This window comes from Cervus canadensis, chromosome 6 (assembly GCF_019320065.1).
Source record: "Cervus canadensis isolate Bull #8, Minnesota chromosome 6, ASM1932006v1, whole genome shotgun sequence".
Taxonomy (NCBI): Eukaryota; Metazoa; Chordata; class Mammalia; order Artiodactyla; family Cervidae; genus Cervus; species Cervus canadensis.
The window spans coordinates 41,068,491-41,092,084 of NC_057391.1; the positions used below are offsets into that span (position 1 = coordinate 41,068,491).

A 23,594-nucleotide genomic window follows, 5' to 3' on the forward strand; every position below is an offset into this window, starting at 1 on the left:
TGTTTTGGTTTTAACAGGGTGTTGAAAACATTTATTTTTTAGCATTTAAAAACTGAGAAATTTTAAATTAAAAAAAAATTGAATTTTACACCTTTTGTTAAAAAATTGGGAGGGGTGTCAGCGATCTGTTGGAGCAACATAACAGCTTCCCTTTTTATACTGGTGTGTGCTCCACAGTCCCCACTGTCCCCAGCAGAGATCCTCTTGCCTCAACATTGAGGCCAAATGGCTGTTGGTGTTTTTCACCCTGCAGGCTTCACTCCTTTGTTAACTGCCCCTGTTAGTGAGTGAGTTTGCTGTCTTTCTGTTGTAGATACTTGTTTTCTAGTGTCATCGCAAAGCTCCGTAAGTCTCTCCAGATTGTTCTCCTCTTTGCCCCGTCCAGCACATACACACTTAGTCTGGGTCCTGCTTCCTCCTCTCCTTCCGCTGAGCTGTTTGTTGCCTGTTTCACTTCGTGGGAACCTAGCATGTGCTGTTGTGTACAATCACGTATACAACCTTTCATATGTATATACTGACTTCTCAACTGTGTTAGAAGTCTCTTGAAGGCAGCGACTGTATCTTTCGATTTACTAGTGCCTATCAAATTTTTAGATTTAATAGGTTAACTATTGTTCAGATCTAGCTTCCAGTATACGGTCATGTATAATTATGATGCTGTAAAACAATGAGAAAATATAAAAATCTTGTATAAAATCTACTTCTTCAGATGGGCCTTTCTTAATTTACTGTGTCCATTCCTCTGTAGCTTTGTAATCACATTTATGTATTCTAATTGAGTATTAATTCACTAAACACCTCATTTATTGCCAATTCTCTGATTCAGTGACATAGATGGATGAAGTTTCCAAGTATATAGGTCATTATACATACCATTTTATTTATTTTAGACATGCCGCTGAAGGCTATTATTGTTTTACACATCTTATTTTCCATTCATTTGGCAAATAGTGTGTCCAGTATACGGAAAGCCTTGGGGATGTGTGAACCTGACAAACATGATGGTACTGGCTCTTCAGAAGCTTTTACCTTTTAGCTGGAAAGGCGGGTTTAAATAATGGAGTATATAACTGTTCAATTTTGATAAGTATTACTAAGAAGTAGGGCATTCTCTGAGATCTTATAACAGAGCACTGTGATCTGGAGGCCAGGGCTATAGTACAGAGTATGACTCAACTGAATTCTAACCTCTTTTATTTTTCGTAATTCCATAGCAATTTGTAAAATATTCTGAAGGTAAAAACTTAACCTTAAAAATAAATTAATTAAAGGGTAATTTCTTTAACAAAATAAGAACTTTAAAAAAAAAAACTTTTCTAAAGGATATACCATTGGCTATAGATCTTTCATTACTAATAAGAAATTATAATTTAAAGCACTGTGGTCTTTGTTTGATACCTGAGTTGAACTCTGAATATGTAAGCAAAAAGAAGTGTGTTGGAAATTTCAGAAATAGCTAACTTGCAAAACAATTTTTGTTTTATGAAACTATTTCAAAAGTGTAGTAAGAACTTTTCTCATGGTTTTCAAAAATAATGTATAAAAGACTAAATTGATTTATTCCTTTGAGACTAGTTAGTGGATAGTACTTTTATACTTCCAAGCCCATGACTGAGAAATACGAATGGGTTTATCTGTCTGATCTTGGAGTGCGGTAACGTGGTGTTGTGAAAAACCTTAGTACTATAGTCAGTGACAAATGCGAGCCAAAAATGAGTGGAATTTTGTGTGGTTGCATATATTTTATTACAACAGACATGCTTTAAGCATTTTATTCTAAAGAAAATAGAATTTTATGCTTAACCTATCAAATATAGTGGTAAAATTAATTGTTTGCATGGTTTATTGTCACACTAAAACAAAGGTCAGCTGCACTGGTGCCGTTTCTGAAGTCTTTGTTAAGAAACTCATGTTACTTGTAATTATAGAAGACAATTCAGAAAAATCAACATGATTAAGGAAGTTTTAGTTCAAATAAACCCAAGATTTTTAAATGTGCTCTTAAATGCAAGGAAATCAGATCAGGGAGACGTTTTTAGGAAATGTCAAATGTCCTGTGGAATTTAAAATAAATTCCAAATAAGTCTGTTTAAAATAAAATCTTTTTATCTTCAGATATTGATTAACTGAGCCCACAATCACTTTCAAATCAGTGGAAAGGCTGTTGAACTGATGATTTGTAATTTACTAAATTATTTGCTTTTACTGATGCCGTGAAAGTGAAAGTCGCTCAGTCGTGTCCAACTCTTTGGGGCCCTGTATAGTCCATGGAATTCTCCAGGCCAGAGTATTGGAGTGGGTAGCCTTTCCCTTCTCCAGGGGATATTCCCAACCCAGGGATTGAACCAAATTGTGGGTGGATTCCTTACCAGCTGAGCCACAAGGGAAGTCCAGGAATACTGGGTAACCTATCGCTTCTCCAACGGATCTTCCCGATCCAGGAATTGAACCGGGGTCTCCTGTATTGCAGGTGGATTCTTTACCAACTGAGCTATCAGGGAAGCCCAGATAAATAAATAAAAGGAAGGTAAGCATTTCTTTCCTTCAGCTAGATTTTCTAGCATCATAGTAACGTGTATCTGTAGCACATTTTGTATTTTAAGTGGAACTTTTGCTCGTTTACTTTCTTTGATCCTCAAAGTACTAGTCTCCATGTTATAGATAAGGAGGTTGAATGACTTGTATGACTTGATGCCTTTACCTGATTCAGCTCATGACAAAACCAGGTCTTCTGTCTCTTGAGACCTGAGCTTTTTTTTGCCACCTCAGTCATAGCCACTCTGTTGGTAAAACATTTCTGGAGTGTTTGCAACATATGATACAACATTTTGATTTGTTGTTGTTTTTTTAGCTGCCTTATGTAAGTTTAGTTTCTGCCAGATACGAAATCAATTTGTGGTCCTGAATTAGCTTACAGTAATTATACCATAGCGAATTTTTGGGTCACTCTGAGCTAGGCAGGAAAATCTTTTCAAACATATTCTATTTCCCGTGATAATGCATTAAACCTGGCACAAAATTGCAGATCGTCAGATTTTGTCTTAATAAAACAAGTATGCATGAAATTTCACACTATCAATCCTTTGTTCAGAACAGCTATTATCTTGAAAAGACTCTATGAAGTTGTAGGATTGGTTAATAAAAGGGAAATTAGAGATTTTTTTAAATGATTGCTCATTATGTATTTAAAGGTGAGACATTAAATACAGTTGCCTGATTTCTCTTTAGAACTTTATAACCTTTAAATTGAAATAAAGAAGGCTCTGAAGCTTGAATGAATAGTGGTAATGTTTCAAGGAAGCATATCTACTATACGCACATCTGTAGGGAGTTTTACGTACATGTGGACTCCAGAAGAAACATAATTTAGCATAAGAACCTCTGCAATTCATCTTTTATTCAACAGTCATTTATGTGCCAAGCAGTTTGCTGAAATTCGATGATGAACAGTGCAGGGACCTGTCCTCTATATAGCGGTCCCCAACCTTTTTGGCACCAGGGGCCGGTTTCGTGGAAGACAGTTTTTCCCCAGACCTCGGGAAGGTGGTTTGGGGATAACTCAAGTGCATTACATTTTTTGTGCACTTTGTTTCCATTGTTATTACATAAGCTCCACCTCAGATCACCAGGCATTAGATTCCAGAGACTGGGGACCCCTGCTTGTAGAAGTTAGAGCCTGAATGATGAGAGGAGAAAGACAAACAAATGAACAATTGTACCATGTGACAAGTGAAATAATACCTATTAAAAATTTGGCTATTGCAATTTTTGTTTACCAAGAAATTTTCTTTTGCCTTTCCAGAATTCTTACTGGATGATAAACTTTGTAAACATAAAAGACCAACATTTATTTTTACTTAGTAAATATTCTTTAAAATTATAGATCTCTTTTCAAATCACTGTGACTTCCTACATTTTAATTCTAAGGCCTAATTCTAATTAGAATTCAAAAGTGAATTCTAATTCACTTTTGTTTATACCCTGCATCATGCAGCAAAGGGTTTGAGATGATGTATTATTTACCCCTGAAGGCACTTTAGTGAACGTGTAGATTCATTAAAATTTTTTAAATCAACTTTATTTATTATTTAAATGATATACAATAAAGTCCACAAATTTTAAATAGAAAATTTTGTGACTTTTGACAAATGTATATAATCAGTGTCACAATCAAGATAAAGATAATTTTTGTCATACCAAAAAAGTTTTTTTACAGCTCCCTTTTAACTTCTCCCCCGACCACCACTTCCTCTCTGCCCTTTCCCCTTACCTCTCCATCCCTGGCAACTTCTCATCTTTAGTTTTGCCTTTTATATAATTTTATATAAATAGAATCATATGGCATGTAGTTTTCTGTGCCTTGCTTTTATATCTGACTTCTTTCACTTAGCAAAATATTTTTCAGATTCATCAGTTTTGTTGCATATGTCAGTAGTTCCTTTTTATTTTTGGATAGTTTTCAGTTGCTACAATATGTTTATTCATTCATCTGTTATTAATAGATATTTGGATTGTTTCCAATGTGGAACTATTATGAATGAAGTTACTATGAAGATTCATGTGTAAGTCTTTGATGGAATATCTTTTCATTTCTTAGGGCAAATACCTAAGAATGAGATATCTGAGTTACATGGTAAATGAATTTAGTTTTATGAAAATTGTCAAATTGTGTTCCAAGGTATCTATACCATTTAACATTCCCACCAGTGGTGTCTAAGAGTTCTAGTTGCTCTAAATTCTCAACAAGACCTGTTTCCAGTATTAGGGGAAAACCATTCAGTCTTTCACTGTTAAGTATAATATTAGCTGTAGGTTTTTCATGAACTGTCATGACTTCTTACACTCTTAGAGCAAATAATTTCCAAATTATAGGCGGATTAATTCCTAACCCTAACTGGAAGATATTTCTGAAAGAATCTTAACAGAATCTCAGGATTTTATCTCCTGAATTTCCTGAGACTTTTACTGAAGTTGCAAGGCCAGTAGATAACTTACAAGTTTCTAAATCTTGTGTTAGAAAAGGAATTCTCCTCCAGCCTTCCCTAGAAAGCCCGTGTCTAGGACCAATACCATATTTTCTTAATTCACTCTTCCAAGTAAGAGTCATGAAGCAAAAGAGACATCTCTCTTCTAATGAGTGCTTTTTGAACACTTGAATAGTTTTGCCTCTGGACCTAAGATGAGATGATTCCACGGCAATTATTGGCAAAATATAGCCTTTTGTGGGGGTAATGCAGTGATGTACTATTGGTCTTATTCAGTTGTCCTGCTAGAAGTGATGGAGTGTGACCTTGGAATAAACTGCTCATCTGGTTTCTCTAGGATAAAAGTGTGTAGGTCAGTATCAGGACTAGTTGCCTTTTCAGCATGGTCAGAGCTGTATAGAAAAGCAGTCCTGAGCAGAGGCAGGGTGGTTTCTGTTTTTTTTTTTTTCGCTTGTTTGATTGGTTTGCTTGTTTGTTTTTAACATCAACCTTCAAGACTGTGCTGTAGTTCCATTTTTCATAGAAGATTAACCTTGTTAGTGTAGGGTAAGGTGTAATTTTGATTTCCTTCCTCCACACCCTTTAAAAATCAATCTTTAAGTCTTTCTCACAGCTTTAGAGGATGATTACTATAAGAAGGAGTGCTCTCTTTTGGCAACAGGCAAGGGGGGTACATGGCACAGACCAGAAAATCCAATGAATAGGCAGGTCAAATGGGTTATTTAGTGACTCACTGCTGGGTTTTGTTGACTTCACACACCAGGAAACCTAGAGGTTCAGTGTTAAGTGGCTTTTATTTCTATTCCCTTTGGAATATGTGGGTAATAATTTCATTGACCTTGGTTCTTACTTTATTTCAAAGTCCTAGTTGAGAAGAGTTCCAGAAATAAGGCCTGTGGATTGGTATATGGGAAATAGAATGTTAGTATATAGGTAAGCACCACTGGAAAATGAGATTGCACACTAGATGAAACTGACAAATTCATGGTAGCTGTCTTCCAGAAGCTACGGGAATTAAACACTGGATGGCAGGTAGAGGAGAGCCAGCTTCTCATTGAAGATTCCCTTGGGAAAGACCTAAGGCTGCAGCCCTGACTCCCAGTGAAGTTCCCCATAGCAGTCTTAACAGTCTTGGATTCATGTTCCTCCAGAATAATACTGGCCACTTTCATCTCCTTAAAGTAGGTTGGCTAATGATCTGTTGATGTATCAGGGGAGTGGGGGGTGGGGTGTATGTGGGTTACTGTTGTTCAATCTCTAAGTCCCACTCTTCGCGACCCCATGGACTGCAGCATGCAGGATTCCCTGTCCTTCACTGTCTCCTAGAGTTTGCTTAGACTCATGTCCATTGAGTCGATGATGTCATCCAACCATGTCATCTTCAGTCACCCCCTGCCCTTAGTCTTTCCCAGCATCAGGGTCTTTTCCAGTGAGTCAGCTCCTCGCATCAGGTGGCCAAAGTATTGGACCTTCAGCTTTAGCATCAGTCCTTCCAATGAATATTCAGGGTTGCTTTCCTTTAGAATTGAATTCCCTAGAGTCTTCTTCCTAGAGTCCAAGGAATTCCCAAGAGTCTTCTCTAGCACCACAATTTAAAAGCATCAATTTTTCGGTTCTCAGCCTTCTTTATGGTCCAGTTCTTGCATCTGTACATGACTACTGGAAAAACCATAGCTTTGAGGTGAGCAAAGTGATGTCTCTGCTTTTTAACATGCTGTCTAGGTTTGTCATAGCTTTCCTCCCAAGGAGCATGCATCTTAATTTCATGGCCCAGTCAACCTAAAGGTAGTTTTGGAGCCCAAGAAAATAAAATCTGCCACTGTTCATACTTTTTCCCCATCCATTTGCCATGAAGTGATGGACTGGATGCCATGATCTTAGTTTTTTGAATGTTGAGTTTTAAGCCAACTTTTTTCATTCTCCTCTTTCAGGCTCTTTAGTTCCTCTTCACTTTCTGCCATTAGGGTGGTATCATATGCATATCTGAGGTTATTGATATTTCTCCTGGCAATCTTGATTTCAGCTTTTGATTCATCCAGCCCGGCATTTCACATGATGTACTCTGCATATAAATTAAATAAGCAGGATGACAATATACATCCTTGAAGTACTCTTTTCCCAGTTTTGAACCAGTCCATGTCTAGTTCTAAGTTGTTTCTTGACCTGCATACAGGTCTCTCAGGAGGTAGATAACGTGGTCTGGTATTCCCATCTCTTGAAGAATTTTCCAGTTTGTTGTGGTCCACACAGTCTCTTGGACTGCAAGAAGATCCAACCAGTCCATCCTAAAGGAGATCAGTCCTGGGTGTTCATTGGAAGGACTGATGTTGAAGCTGAAACTCCAATACTTTGGCCACCTCGTGCGAAGAGTTGACTCATTGGAAAAGACCCTAATGCTGGGAAGGATTGGGGGCAGGAGGAGAAGGGGATGACAGGATGAGATGACCGGGTGGCATCACCGACTCGATGGACATGGCTTTGGGTATACTCCAGGAGTTGGTGATGGACAGGGAGGCCTGGCGTGCTGCGATTCATGGGGTCGCAAAGAGTCGGACACGACTGAGCGACTGAACGACTGAACTGAACTGAACTGACACAGTCAGAGGCTTTAGTATAGTCAGTGTGATGTTTTTCTGGAATCCCCTTGCTTTTTCTGTGATCCAGCGGATGTTGGCAATTTGATCTCTGGTTGCTCTGTGCATGTATGTGCTCAGTCACATCCTACTCTTTGAAACCTCATGGACTGTAACTCACCAAACTCCTTTTTCCATGGGCTTTCCTAGGAAAGAATACTGGAGTGGGTTGCCATTTCCTCCACTAGGGGATCATCCCAACCCAGGGATCAGACTTGGTCTCTTGCCTTGGCAGGCAGATTCATTACCACTGTGCCCCTTGGGAAGCCCTTTGTTAAGTTCAGCTTGTACATCTGGAAGTTCTTGGTTTACATACTGTTGAAGCCTGGTTTGAGCATTTTCTTGCTGGCATGTGAAAATGAGAGGAATTAAATGGTCGTTTGAACATTGTTTGGCATTGCCCTTCTTTGAAATTGGAATAAAAACTCACCTTTTTAGTCCTGTGGCCATTGCTGGAGGTGGGTGGGACATGTTTTTAAAGTTTAGATTGTTGGTCTCTGGTAACCGAAATGGTACTGAAGTCTTTGTTAGAAATGATGTGTTTTAGTGTATCAGAGATAAATCCCTATATGACAATAGCAATGGTAAATATTTTATAAAATGATAATAAATCTAGAAAAGACATATATATATATTGCATATATATATATATCTGCATATATCTAGAAAAGACAAAAACTAGTTTAAAAAGATGCATGCACCCAAGTGTTCATAGCAGCACTATTTACAATAGCCAAGACATGGAAGCAACCTGAGTGTCTGTCGAATGGACGTGTCCAGTTAATGGATAAAGAAGATGTGGTGTGTACACACACAGAGACAGACACATATATAGAACGGAATGTTAGTAAACCATGCACAGAATGAAATAATGCCTTTTCTAACACCATGGATGGACCTGGAGATTACTGTACTAAGTGAAGTCAGTCAGGCAGAGAAAGATAAACATTATATGCTCTTATATGTGGAATCTAAAAATTAATATGGATGAACTTATTTACAAAGCAGAAATGAATTCACTGACATAGAAAACAAAGCCATGATTACCAAAGGAAAAGGGGAGGGTAAATTAAGAGTTTGGGATTAACAGATACACACTCTGTATATAAAATAGACAAATGACTATATAGCAATGAGAACTATATTCAATATCTTACAATAACCTATAATAGAAAAGAACGTGAAAAATAATATATGTTTATGTTTAAATATATATTTAAATATATATGTATAAATAACTGAATTACTTTGCTCTACACCTACAGCTATTACAGTTTGGTAAATTAGCTATACTTGAGTCTAAAAAAGGAAGCCATGTGTAAAACAAACATTTATCATTTCTCATAAGAGTCTTTGAAACTGTAAATCAGAGTTCTAAGAACGGTTTTTTTAATGATTAAAATAATCATTGTTTTTCTTTGAATTTTTAAACTGATATTTTCAGGTGTCTTTATGTATTTGTGTGACAGTTTCTTTCTAACTTACATAGTTACAGCAAAACCCCCAAAGGAATGTTAAATTAAGACTTTTGTAGCACTATAAAGCCTCATTAGAATGTCCAGAGGAATCTTTTACTTTGAAGTCTATAGACTGTGCTTTTGATCTTTTACTGTAGAGGGTGCCTGGCCCTGTGAGTCTCACGTCACACCATTCTGCACATTTGACACATGCATAGTACGTGTGCGAGTGTGAGGGTGTGTCCAGGTAATGCTGCTCATTTGGGTGTGCCCCGAAATAATTTTGGCCCATAATTTATATGTACAAGTGTAAAATTGGATTCTTAGCATTTCAAAGTCTTTTGCTGGCTTTGTAAAATTTTTTTTTTGACATATAAAATTCTAGAGCTAGGAGGATGAAAGGCAGGTTTTGCTAGCATTTGGATATGTTGACTTTAGTGAATCATTTTAGCATGTTTCTTAACTTTTTACTCAAATGTATAAAATATGAGCTCTCTGAAAAGAGACTAGTTTAAATTGTTTCTTCCCCATGAGAGTTTTTGCTAGAACTTAGAGGAGAAATTCTGGAAGGAAAAGCATACCAGTTGCCTAAACCTTCCTGGTGTCATCTTGGCCCAGTCATTCTCTTGAAGTGTCAGTTTCTTAACCTATAAAATTAAGGAGTTGGACTAGGCATCTTTAAGACCTGATTCATTGGTAAGATTTTCATTTGATTGCACTTTATTGCATTACTTTTTCGTTTAGTAGCAGAAGCCCAGGCACAATCCTCTGCTGACGTAAAAACACACAGCGTGAGAGTTGTGGGTTTTTCAGTTTAAGTTTTATTCTCGCTGAGAACTGTATAGCCCAGGAAATAGCCATTCAGTAGCTCTGAGTAAACGGTTCTGAAGAGGCAGGAGAGGAGCCAGTATATATGAATTTGGGGGCTAGGAAATACAGATAGTCAAGCATACATCTTGGTAAAACATTACTACTAATCACAAAGAACAGATATCACAAGTTAATGATTCTAGTGCGTTTCTGAGAAGATACAAGAATCTGGGGTCATTGAAATTCTTCCCGAGATATGCATAGAGTTTGTTTATCTAAAACACAGAATGCCTCCTGTTTTTTCATCCTAAATTCCTTTCAGGATGCATTGTTGGTTGGTGACTACCTGAGTTCTGACTTAACTCTTGTATAACTTGTTGTTACATATTTTTTTAAAGTTTAATCAGTAGTATGTGGCTATTCACAGCATTTTAACATCAGTACCTCTGATTTATTTAACTTTGCTAAATTATGAAAGCTACATAGTAGAGTGTTTATAAGGTCTCTGTGCATTTTAAGCAGTAATAGTTATCAAAGAACACCATTGTATTTACTTCTAAGCTTAAGAAAAAGACTTTCTGTAGCACCTTTGCAGTCCCTGCCCGTTTCTGAAGACATTCCCTACCCCAGCCTCTTACATCCCTCAGGACCACTATTGCAATTTTAAAGTTAATTGTTCCTTTGCCTTTCTTTATAGTCTTACCACACAAACACACACACACATATTCCTAAATGAATCATTGGTTGTCTGTTTTTGAACCTTCTCTTCATAGAAAAGTATCATAGCATATATGGTCTTTTGCAAGTTGGCTTTTTTTGTTCAACACTGTTTTGGGGATTCATACTTGCTAATGTATAGCTGTAGTTCATTGTTTGCTCTGAATTGTTTTGTGTTACTGTACTTCTTATTTTCCTATTCTGACAATGGACTTTTACATTTCCAGTTTGTATGTTTATTTCATTCCTGTTATTAAGAACCATTTCATGACATGTAAAATCATTTTGCAGTGTTATAAGAAAGCTAGCAACTTCCCAAACACTTAATTCATTCTTTAAACATCTCAACCAGATAATGAGAATTTCACAGCAAAATTATTATCTAGAAAACTGCAGTTCCTGTGTCAGAGGGAATTGAGTGCAAGTCCCATGAATGAAGGAATCAAAGATTTCATTGTGGAAATTAGAAGCAGATGCTTCTAAGTTGGGGGATTTTCCCTGAGAACAGCGCTTTTTGTTGGCTGTGTCATGCTAAAAATTCATCTTGGTTGAAAGGAATTTTTGCGCCTGGTTGCTAAACCTGATACGACTTTTGAATACAGATGACTAAGAAAAAATAAAGTTTATGTGGTTTGAAAGTCATGAATTTTCACCGTTGCGTCTTTTCTTCTTGTTGGTTGCTTATCTAGCATCTCCCCTCATCTCCCAACTTCCCAAAGGTACCCATGTTTTTGTTTTGAGGTCCACACACTTCAGGGGAAGTTGCTCCCACCTCTGGCTCTGGAGGTGGGCCTTGGGAGGCCTCAGCTAATCTGTGGAGTCCATGTCCCTCTGTCCAGTGATAGAGAGCTTGTAACCCAAGACATCCAGTCAGACTGAGTATCAGTACTCTTGTTTGCCTCTGCATTCTGATTGATTAAGCTACTCTGAGAGATGCCAGCCTTAAAGTGGAGTTATTCCAGGGTACCAAGAAGAATCTAGGCCCTGGATGACATATCAAGCTACCATATCAAACCACCCACAAGCTTACCCATCCTACTTCTAAGCTTTAAGTTACTTTAGTTTTTATAAATTCCCCTTATGTCATTTAACTAGTTTAATTATCAGTAATTAACTCTCATATAGGGCCTGCCATATGCCTTATAGCATCCAGTAGATACAGTTATTATTTCTATTCTACAGATATGGAAGCTGAGATGTAGAGAGCTGAAGAGACTAGTCTAAGATCATACAGCTAATAAATAGTCCAGCCCAGGCAGTGTGGCTCCAGAGTCCGGGTTCAATTTAGGTATCTTGGATACTTGGAACTTAGTACATCCCAACCGGTGTATCTTTATATATGTTTGCTTTCACACGAGTTGGCTTACCCTGATACACATAGAGACTTTCCCCAAAACTACTTTGTTGACAGTACTGACATTATGTTTGTCCACTAAATTTAAAGACAAGAAAAAAAAGGTGCCCCCTTTCACCTGTAATTAACATAGAGAAAATATTCAAGAAGCTGTAACCAGTACTGACACCCTTTGCTGGGTTGGGTTCTTCTTAAAGAACCTAATTTTAATCTTAATTGCTAGGGAATTCATTAACATTTTTGGTGAATTTCTAAATAATTTATTCAACACACCTTAGTAGTAGTAATAGTTGCTCAATCGTGTCTGACTCTTTGCAGCCCCAGGGACTATAACCCACCAGGCTCCTCTGTCCATGGGATTCTCCAGGCAAGAATACTAGAGTGGGTTGCCATTCCCTTCTCCAGGGGATCTTCCTGACCCAGGGATCAAACTTGAGTCTCCTGCATTGCAGGCAGATTCTTTACTGTCTGAGCTACCAGGGAAGGGCACCTTTCTTGGGTACTTATTACAGACCCAGGACTACTGTAGGCATTAGAAACATAGAGATGCTAGCAGATTCTCCCAGTACCCTTTGGGGAGACAGACTCGCCAGCAAGTACAAAGGTGATTAGGAATGCAGGAGAAACACTCCTCAGCTGCCTGCTGTTATGGAGACATGCTTCGCAGACCCATCTCTTGAATTTTCCAGGGAGAACGAAAACGCTTTGCTTTTGTTCTTTTGGAGGTGGGTGAAATAATAGGCAAGGAAACACCGTGGTCAAAAGCATGTAAGTAAGAGAGCAAGACTTGCTCAGGGAACCATAAGGAAAAGAATTTTGACAGTGTAAAACTTGAGCGGTCACACTGGGGAAGAGGAGGACCTGATGATGGAAGGTAGCTGAGCCTCAGAGTTCAGATGGTGTCCTGTGGAGTTGCTGTAGTGCTGAAGTGTGTGAGCTGGGTGTGATATGCAAGTACAGTTTAATGAGGCTCACTCTGGCAGCTTTGCGGGGGTGATAGATTTAAAGAATGAGACAAGACATTTGGAAGTCTAGATGAGAACACAGTGAGGAGGTATGAGAGGGGAGGTAACACGACTACAATGAGACTAGACAGGAGGAGGTTTTTTTTTCTTACTAAGTTTATATTTTAAATGTATATATAATGACTAAATCTCTCCCAGTGTTTCAGCCATTGAAGATTACTTGTTATCCTTCCTCTCTCCCACCTTCCTGGGTTTTAGGTTTGGAAAAACTGTCTATCAAAATAAATTTCAGTTATTTGTTTTCTTTCTTTTTTTTTTTTAATCTGGCAGGTAAAACTAATTGTTCTGTCAAAATAAGCACTTAAAATGATATTAGGTTGATGCAAAAGTAATTGTGGTTTTGCAATGTTGAACTTTGCTGTATGATATTGGAATAGATTCTTAAATACATGTGGTTATGTTATACATCATTTGAATGCACATTTCTTGCTTTATGTTTTTTTTTTGCTAATGACTTATTACTTGCTATTTGTATTCTATTAGACTGTATAAATGATGTTAGACAAAAAACAAATTCGAGCAGTTTTTTTATTCAGCTTCAAACTGGGTTGTAAAGCAGCAGAGACAACTCGCAACATCAACAACACATTTGGCCCAGGAACTGCTAACGAATGTACAGTGCAGTGGTGGTGGTTCAAGAAGTTTTGCAAGGGAGAGGAGAGCCTTGAAGATGACGAGCACAATGGCCAGCCATTGGAAAGTAACAACCAGCTGAGAGCCATCATTGAAGCTGATCCTCTTACAGCTACATGAGAAGTTGCCAAAGGATTATCCTACAGTCATCCGGCATTTGAAGCAAATTGAAAAGATGAAAAAGCTCAATAAGTAATGCCTCGTGACCTAACCAAAAAAAAAAAAGTCATTTTGGAGTGTCGTCTCTTATTCTATGAAACAACAAACTGTTTCTTGATTAAATTGTGATGTGCAATGAAAAGTGGATTTTATATGACAACTGGCAACCACCAGCTCAGTGGTTAGGCCGAGTAGAAGCTCCAAAGTACTTCCCAAAGCCAAACTGGCACCCCAAAACGGTCATGGTCACTGTTTGGTAGTCTGCTGCCAGTCTGATCCACTACAGCTTTCTAAATCCCGGTGAAACTATCACATCTGAGAAACATGCTCAGCAAATTGATGTGATGCACCAAAAACTGCAACACCTGCAGCCGGCATTGGTCAACAAAAAGGAACCGATTCTTCTGCATGACAATGCTGAACCACACTTCACATAACCAACACTTCAAAAGTTGAACGAGTTGGGCTGCAAAGTTTTGCCTCATCTGCCACATTCACCTGACCTCTCGCCAACTAATGCCACTTCTTCAAGCATCTCGACAACTTTTTGCAGGGAAAACGCTTCCATAACCAGCAGGAGGCAGAAAATGCTTTCCGAGAGTTCATTGGATCCTGAAGTATGGATTTTTATGCTTCAGGAATAAACAAACCTATTTCTCCTTGGCAAAAAAATGTGTTGTTTGTAATGGTTCCTATTTTGATTAATAAAGATGTGTTTGAGCCTAGTTATAATGACTTAAAATTCCTTGTTTGAAACCACAATTACTTTTGTACCAACCTAATAATAAAGTTACTTAAGTGAATGATCTTTTAATTTCCCTTGAGATATCACCATGGGTACATATGCCAATTTTATTAGACTTTTAAAAATATTTGCAAGAACTCTAGAGATCTGCATTACTTCTTTTATGAACTCCAGAGGGAAACCATTGTAATTATTGATTAAAAGAATTATAACTGTTCTGTTTAGGGAGAGTATACCAGAATGGTGCTTTGCAGAAATATGTTTTTAATCTCACGTGTTTTTAAAAACATCAGCTGTTACCATTGTCCTTTGCTTTGCCTCTGTAATTGAGTGGATAAAATGAGTATGGTCATAGCAAAAAATAATGCCAAAGAAGGAGAAATTCAAAAGCCTAGGGTTCTGAATACTGCAGAGTGCAAAACCATTGCCAGAGGTAGAGCACAACTTTAAAAAAAAAACGACCCACTGTGTGATGTTCCCATGACTCAGAAGCGCCTCAGGGTACTGAAGAAAGTGTCTTATGATGAGTGTTCCATGACCTGATTTCATCCATCAGGCCTTGCAGGGAGCCCAGGCTTGTCTCCTACCTCCCCTCCCCACCCAGGGTCTTAACTGTGTTGTTCTCCACCCTTAATTCTTTCTTGTCTCCACTGCATGCAAATCATTTCCCCTCCCTCCATGACATTGTCCTGAACCCTGCACTTCCCTCAGTTCTCAGGCTTTTCTCAAATCCCACAATCTTTATTTTACTGCTGAGTTTAGCATTTAACTTAAAATACAATTATATTTCTCTCTATTGTTTCTACTCTCTTAATTTCAACACTTCAAAGAGCCTATAAAGTCTCTGAAGGCCAGATTTTAGAAATGGTGTGAGGACAAAAAGTTGTAAACTTTAATGAAGTACTTTGGACTCAAATCCAGTTAGATTATGATTGTTCGTTGACTGACTGCTTGTGATACTTGTCTTTTTTTTCTCCCCCCACTACCCCCACCTCTTGGATTTAGAGACTGTTTTTTTTTTTAAGTTCTTTATTCCTGAAAGTTCTGTTCTATAAACAGAACTATGTATGTAGTGAAACAGGGTAATTTTCGGCTATAATTGGTATTTGTGATTTGAGGGGATTGTGCTCAGTAAATGCAGTTTTTATTATTGGTAATACTTTAGATATACCATAATTTACTAATCCATTGTTGTTGTTAGACTATTTAGATTTTTTTTTCCAGTTTTTACTCTGATAGATAATGGTTCCCTGAGTGCTTTTGATCAAGTGTGGTGCTTTGGTTCAATTATTTCCTTCTTATACATTTTTCAAATTGGCTTACTGGATCACAGGATATGAACATTTTTATGCTTCTTACTACAAACTCATGCTGGTTGCAGTAATTTACAATGCTAACTGCAGCTTATGAGTACATGAGTTTACTTATTTTTTTCCTTATTGCAATCCAAGGCTTCTTTGCCTGTCTTTCCTATATTCTCCCTTTTCTATAGCCAAAGACGAGCCATATAATTTTATTCAGTAAAGTATGATAAGTGGTACTTGGCACCAATTCACATCTACTTCAATTGGAAGGTTCTTTTCCATTCCCAGCCCCAAGATACAGCAAATCTCATTGGTTAAATGCAAAAATGAAATTATCTATTAGCTACTAATAGGAGAGAAATACTGTTTTTTTGTAGAACTCAAGATATGATTAATGACAGAGTAGATAATGACCAACACACATTACCAAAAAGTAATTCTTCCACTTGTTTTCCATAATAGGAAATCAGGAATGTTACCTAGTAGTAAATGAGTAACCCAATTAATAATGTCCACAACAGTTCCATTTCAGAAGTGAGAAAAATTGACACAAGGAAGTAAAGAGTCTTGCCCAGGGGCAGTGGCAGGTGTCAGGGCTGGCATCCAAATTGGAGCAGGCAGGCTCCATGGTCCAAGCTTAAGCAGCACATTATATTGCTTCTTTCCTAACCTAAACTTTCTATTGATTCAATAAATATTTTCAAGTATAGTTATTGCTTGTATTATACATACATATTTACATACACATGCTATTTATGTAAAAATAATGTGGTTTCCCAGGTGGCTCAGTGGTAAAGAATCAGCCTGCCAAGCAGGAGAAACAAAAGATGTGGGTTTGATTCTGGGTCGGGAAGATCCCCTGGAGAAGGAAATGGCAACCCACTCCAGTATTCTTGCCTGGGAAAGTCCCATGGACAGAGGAGCCTGGCAGGCTACAGTTCATGGGGTCACAAAAAGTTGAATACAACTTAGTGACTAAACAAGAAATATGTATACTTACATATTTAAAATAGATACACACATATGTTTACATATTTTCACACTTTACATACAATAACTGTATTACAGTAACTGCATTTCATACACAGCTGCTTATATAGTGTGTGGTTCTTGTTGTTCAGTCTCGTAAGTCATGTCCTACTCTTTGCAACCCCATGGACTGCAGCATGCCAGGCTTCCCTGTCCTTCACCATCTCCCAGAGATTGCTCAAACTCAAGTCCATTGATTTGATGATGCCATCCAACCAGCTTGTCCTCTGTTATCCCCTTCTCCTCCTGTCTTCAATCTTTCCCAGCATTAGGGTCTTTTCCAGTGAGTCAGTTCTTTGCATCAGGTGGCCAAAGTTTTGGACCTTCAGCTTCAACATTAGTCCTTCCAATGAATATTAAGGGTTGATTTCCTTTAGTATTGACTGGTTGGATTTCCTTGCAGTCCAAAGGACTCTCAAGAGTCTCCAACACCACAAAAGCATCAGTTCTTTACGGCGCTCAGCTTTCTTTATGGTCCAACTCTCACATCCATACATGACTGCTGGAAAAATCATAGCTTTGACTAGATGGACCTTTGTTGGCAAAGTAATGTCTCTACTTTTTAATATGCTGTCTAGGCTGATCACAGCTTTTCTTCCAAGGAGCAAATGTCTTTTAATTTCATGGCTGCAGTCACCAACTGCAGGGGCAAAATCACTGCAGTGATTTTGGAGCCCAAGAAAATAAAGTCTGTCCCTGTTTCCATTTTTTCCCCATCTGTTTCCCATGAAGTGATGGGACCAGATGCCATGATCTCATTTTTTTTAATGTTGACTTTTAAGCCAGCTTTTTCACTGCCCTCTTTCACTTTCATCAAGAGGTCCTTTAAAAACACATAGTGGTCTTTAATAAGAGAGGAATAATCACCCACAAATTAGTATTCAAGATGAGATATTCTTTTGTTACTGAAAATTATTATTATGAATTAATTGTTCTGTATACTTGGTTTGCTTTAAATGAATGTGTGCATTATATATATGTTACCTGGTAATAGTGGAAGTCTGCTTACATGGAAGTCTACTTACATGAGAAGTTTGGCAATACACTGCATTAAAACTTGAAGTTTCAAGAAGGCTAAATTTCAAAACTGTTCTGAAGCTAGTGGCCTTGAACATTTTCAAGTGGTTGAAAAATTAACCAGGTTTCTAAGTTTGAAACTAAGTTGCTGGCGTTTAGTTGGAAAATGTATGTTTGGTAGGAGTTTGCTTCCCTGGTGGCTCAACTGGTAAAGAATTTGCCTGCAATGCAGGAGACCTTGGTTTGATCCCTGGGTTGGGAAGATCCCCTGAAGTAGGGAATAGCAGCCCACTCCAGTATTCTTGCCTAGAAAATCCCATGGACAGAGGCACCTGGTGGGCTACAGTCCATGGGGTCACAAAAGAGTCAGACACGACTAACACTTTTCTTTCACTGCTTAAAAAATTAACTAGATGGTAAGAACAGCCTGCTGTGACTCTATAGGGAAACTTGTTCTCAATGATTGGTTCCCAGCAATGGGTGATTTTGCCCCCAAGTTGATATTTGGCAATGTCCAGTGATATTTTGGGTTGTCACTGCTGGGAGTTGAGGGGGATTCTCTCTGCATCTAGTGGGCAGAGACCAGAGATGAACATCGAACATCCTGCAGTGCATGGGACAGCCCCTCACTACATAGAGTGTTTGGCCCCATAATGTCAATAGTGCCAAGGTTAAGAACCCCTGCTGTGTAATCTTCCTTGTCCAAGGACATGTGTGTAGTAAACCAGTCAAGCCACTTTTAATTAGTATATACTTATGTACCTGCCATTGGAAATTAAACACATAGACACACACACACTCACTCTCACAGACTAGGGACCCTGCTCTAAGAAGATCTGAATAGAGGAACTAGACCAAATAATAATAATAATAACAATTACAAGCTACTGAGTTATCCATGAGGCAGAACCTTGAGCATGAGCTAGTCACAGGGCCAGCTCAGCTTCAAGAGAAGAGGGAAATAGATCCTACCTCCTCTTCATGGGAAGCATGGCAAAGAGTTGTCGGTTTTCTTTAATGTACCATGAGTACTTAACATCAGCATTTGACTCAGTGGTTGAGAATCCACCTGCTGATACAGGAGATGCAGGTTTGATCCCTGAGTAAGAAAGATCCCCTGAAGAAGGAAATGGCAACCCACTCCAGTATTCTTGCCTGGGAAATCCCATGGACAGAGGAGCCTGTAGGGCTGTAGTCCATGGGGCGCAAAAGAGTCAAACATGACTTAGCCACCAAACGCGACAAGTATGTAGTCAATGTTAGCTATAGTTTTTACTGTTATGTTACCTTTTCTGAAGCATCAGTGAGCCTTGGCACTTATTTTCCCCTCTATTTGGAAAAAATTTCCCTGGGTTGGATGAGGGGAAGAGGGGAGAGAGGGAAGGAACGAAGGAAGGAAAGAAGAAAGGAAATAAATTACATCGCTCTCTTAATTCTTATATCTGCTCAAATATCAGAAATGCTTCCTCTGAGTACCCTGTATGAAATAGCATCCACATGACCACACCACAGTCTCTTCATCAGCTCTCTCACCTACTCTGAATTTATTTTTCTTCACAGTACATGTCACCATCTATGTTATATATCGTCTGTCTCCATCAGAGTTGAGTATTTGTTTTATTCATTGCTGTGTGTTCAGCACTTACAACAACACCTGGGACATAGTACCTGTATATGCTGAATGAATGAATGAATGAACAGCAACAAAGCCATTTTGATACCACTTTAGGAAAACATTGAGTAAAAGACTATGTACTTTTTATTCCAAAGTGATGTTAGCCACAGTATTCATGCACCTAGTGCTGTCATCTGTTACGTCTTCCTGGAAGTGTCCATCAGAGTCTGTGTGCTCATGGGAAGGAGGGACACAATATCATTATCCTAAGCATCCTGGCCCTGTTATAGCCCTAACTTGATGGTGAATTCGTGGGAGTAGGGGGCACATCTTCCGTTGCTTTTGTGTTCTGCTTTATGCCAAGTAAATACTACAATGCTGTGTATATAATTTGAGTTTCATGAATATGTAGTGATTAAATTAAAAGACAGGGTTGTCTGCCACCCAGCTTTCCAAGATACTATTTGCCTTATTTTTTTTAAGTAATAAAGATACCTTATTGACTGTTGAAATATGCCTACTAACCATGCTGATGTTATAGTAATTTTCTTATCAAATTACCACCTAACTTTTTTTAGGGTGACAGTCTCAGAATTAAGGATCTTCCTTTGACTCCATTCAAAGTGAGGCTATACCTGTTGTATGAGGAGGAAATTTCTGGTGACCTAGAGTTTTTTAAATAAACTTTTAACTTTAGAATGCTTTTAGATATACAGGACAGTGCATTTTAGATATACTGGACAGTGTTCTTCTGTACCCATGGTACCCACTTTCCCTGTTGTTAACCTCTGGTAAGAGTAGGAGATCTTCATCACAACTGACAGACCAACTGATACATTATATTGAAGTAAAGTCCATACTTTTATTCCATGGTGACACAGTTTTAAAGGCTATATCCAGTAGTTTTTAAAAACTGAAAATCAGCATTGAATGTCCATACCACATGTGAGCTTCCTGATTCTTAAAAGAAATGAAGTAACTTTATAATTAATGGGCTTATCTGGAAGTAAGGAACTTAAAATAATGTGGGTTTAAAGTTTGAGTAGGGAAATTAACAAGTAATTTGAAACTTGGGTATTCATAAAGATGTCAGGAGAAATATTAACAACCTCAGATAGGCAGATGACACCACTCTAATGGCAGAAAGTGAAAAGAAACTAAAGAGCCTCTTGATAAGGGTGAAAGAGGAGAGTGAAAAAGCTGGCTTAAAACTCAACATTCATAAAACAAAGATCATGGCATCCAGTCCCATCACTTCATGGCAAATAGAAGGGGAAAAAGTAGACACAGTGACAAATTTTCTTTTCTTGGGTTCCAAAATTACTGTGGACAGTGATTATGCAATGAAATTAGAAGACACTTGCTTCTTGGAAAGAAAGCTGTGACAAATGTAAATAGAGTATTAAAAAGCAAAGACATCACTTTGCTAACAAAGGTCTGTATAGTCAAAGCTATTGTCTTTCCAAAAGTCATGTATGGGTGTGAGAGTTGGACCATAGAAAAGACTGAGCACCGAAGAATTGATGCTTTCGAATTGTAGTGCTGGAGAGGACTCTTGAGAGGCCTTTGGACTGCAGGGAGATCAAATCAGTCAATCCTAAAGGAAATCAACCCTAAATATTCATTGGAAGTACTGATGCTAAAGCTGAAGCTCCAACAGTTTGGCCACCTGATGTGAAGAGCCAACTCATTGGAAAAGACCCTGATGCTGGGAAAGATCGAAGGCAAAATGAGAAAAGGGTGGCAGAAGATGAGATGGTTAGATAGCATCACTGACTTAACAGACATGAACTTGAGCAAACTCCTGGAGATAGTAGAGGACGTGGAGGCCTGGTGTTCTGCAGTCCATGGGGTCACAGAGTCAGACATGACTTAGCGACTGAACAACAACAAAGATGGCAGGATGGGGTTTGATTACCGTATTAGCTGTTCTTTTGTTGTTTGGGAAATATGGTATTATAACATGGTTTACTCTTCACAGATAATCTATCCTTAGATTATTGAACACAAGATTATTGAACTGCCCTGGAGTAGGAAATGTGCCCTCTTGGGACTGCTTTGGGACTTAGGATACAGAATAAGTAGCCAGTGGCTCAGAGGCTAAATTCTATGGTTAAAATTGGTGTAAATTTAGTCTTAAGTCTTTCCCCTAGGACTCTCTAACTTTAAATTTTATACTGAAGCATGTTAGAGATATGGGGATTTTGCTATTTCAGTGGAACCTTTTAATCAACTTTAATGCAGGCTTGGGTAAAGTAAATCTTAATACTGTCTCTCTTTCAGGGCTTTACTAGTTTGCTATCCTCAAAGCATAAAAGCAGCAATGAACTGCTTCTTTACTCTGCTTTTATTAATTTTCTTTATAATCCTCTTCTAGTCCTTTTTTATACTGTACTATTGAACCATAAGCAAGCTAGTAAATAAAAATTGTACCCATGGAGTTTTTAAATTGTTTTAATGAAGCTCTGGAAGCATCCCCTTTCAGAAGATATTTTTTCCTAGTTTGTTTTTTAAATTCTAGAAAGTAGGTCAGTAGAAATAAACCCCCTTTAATTGGTTTAATTAGAAATGGAAAATTATATGAGTAGCTCAATTTGAAGTGTAGATTTAAATAATTTTACTGGGATTAATATCACTTAATGGTTTGAATTTTAAGTTGCATTTAATCATAGCTTGAAAAGATTTTAATATCAGAAAAAGTGAAAGTGAAAGTCACTCAGTCATGTCCGACTCTTTGTGACTGTATAGTCCATGGAATTCTCCAGGCCAGAATACTGGAGTGGGTAGCCTTTCCCTTCTCCAGGGGATCTTCCCAACCCAGGGATTGAACCTTGGTCTCCCACCTTGCAGGCAGCTTCTTTACCAGCTGAGCTACAAGAGAAAGCCAAGAATACTGGAGTGGGTAACCTATCCCTTCTCCAGTGGATTTTCCCAACCCAGAAATGGAACCGGGATCTCCTGCATTGCAGGTGGATTCTTTACCAACTGAGCTATCAGGGAAGCTTCTATTAAATATCTCATATTTTATATCAGAGAGGAGGCCTAAGTGTTGGAATATATCTATGCATAGGGAAAAAAGTTTGCCATGAAATATTTTATTTGACTATGAAATTATTTAGAACTGTATTTCTCAGATAGTATGCCTGAGAATATCATTCTCAGCTCAGTCGTGTCCAACTCTTCGCAACCCCATGGACTGCAGCATGCCAGGCTTCCCTGTCCATCACCAACTCCTGGAGCTTACTCAAACTCATGTGCATCAAGTCAGTGATGCCATCCAACCATCTTGTCCTCTGTCATCCCCTTCCTTCCTGCCTTCAGTGTTTCCCAGCATCAGGGTCTTTTCCAATGAGTCAGTTCTTCACATCAGGTGGCCAAAGTACTGGAGTTTCAGCTTCAGCATCAGTTCTTCCAATGAATATTTAGGACTGATTTCCTTTAGGATTGACTGGTTTGATCTCCTTGCAGTCCAAGGGACTCTCAAGAATCTTCTCCTACCACAGTTCAAAAGCATCAATTCTTCAGCGCTCAACTTTCTTTATAATCCAACTCTCACATCCATACATGACCACTGGAAAAACCATAGCTTTGACTAGATGGACCTTTGTTGACAAAGTAATGTCTCTGCTTTTTAGCATGCCATCTAGGTTGGCCATAACTTTTCTTCCAAGGAGCAAGCATCTTTTAATTTCATGGCTGCAGTCACCGTCCGCAGTGATTTTGGAGTCCAAAAAGAATTAAAGTCTCTCACTGTTTCCATTGTTTCCCCATCTATTTGTCATGAAGTGATGGGAGCAGATGCCAGGGTCTTAGTTTTCTGAATGTTAATTTTAAGCCAACTTTTTCACACTCCTCTTTCACTTTCATCAAGAGGCTCTTTAGTTCTTCTTCACTTTCTGCCATAAGGGTGGTGTCATCTGCATAGCTGAGGTTATTGATACTTCTCCCAGCAGTCTTGATTCCAGCTTGTGCTTCATCCAGTCCAACATTTCTCATGATGTACTCGGCATATAATTTAAATAAGCAGGGTGACAATATACAGCCTTGACATACTCCTTTCCCAATTTGGAACCAGTTCGTTCTTCCATGTCCAGTTCTAACTGTTGCT

General features: G+C 38.3%; 1 protein-coding gene across 4 annotated transcripts in view; it reads left to right on the top strand.

The window, feature by feature from the left end:
• The window catches only part of FRMD6 (FERM domain containing 6), a 78,156-nt gene that overhangs the window by 13,032 nt on the left and 41,530 nt on the right, over positions 1–23,594 (top strand). Inside the window, exon 2 of one of the 4 annotated variants that reach the window (XM_043471667.1) lies at positions 2,474–2,530. The exons of the other annotated variants lie outside the window; for them this stretch is intronic. The gene's annotated coding sequence lies outside the window, so the exon portion shown is untranslated. The remainder of the gene's footprint in view (positions 1–2,473; positions 2,531–23,594) is intronic. 4 annotated transcript variants of the gene reach the window in all.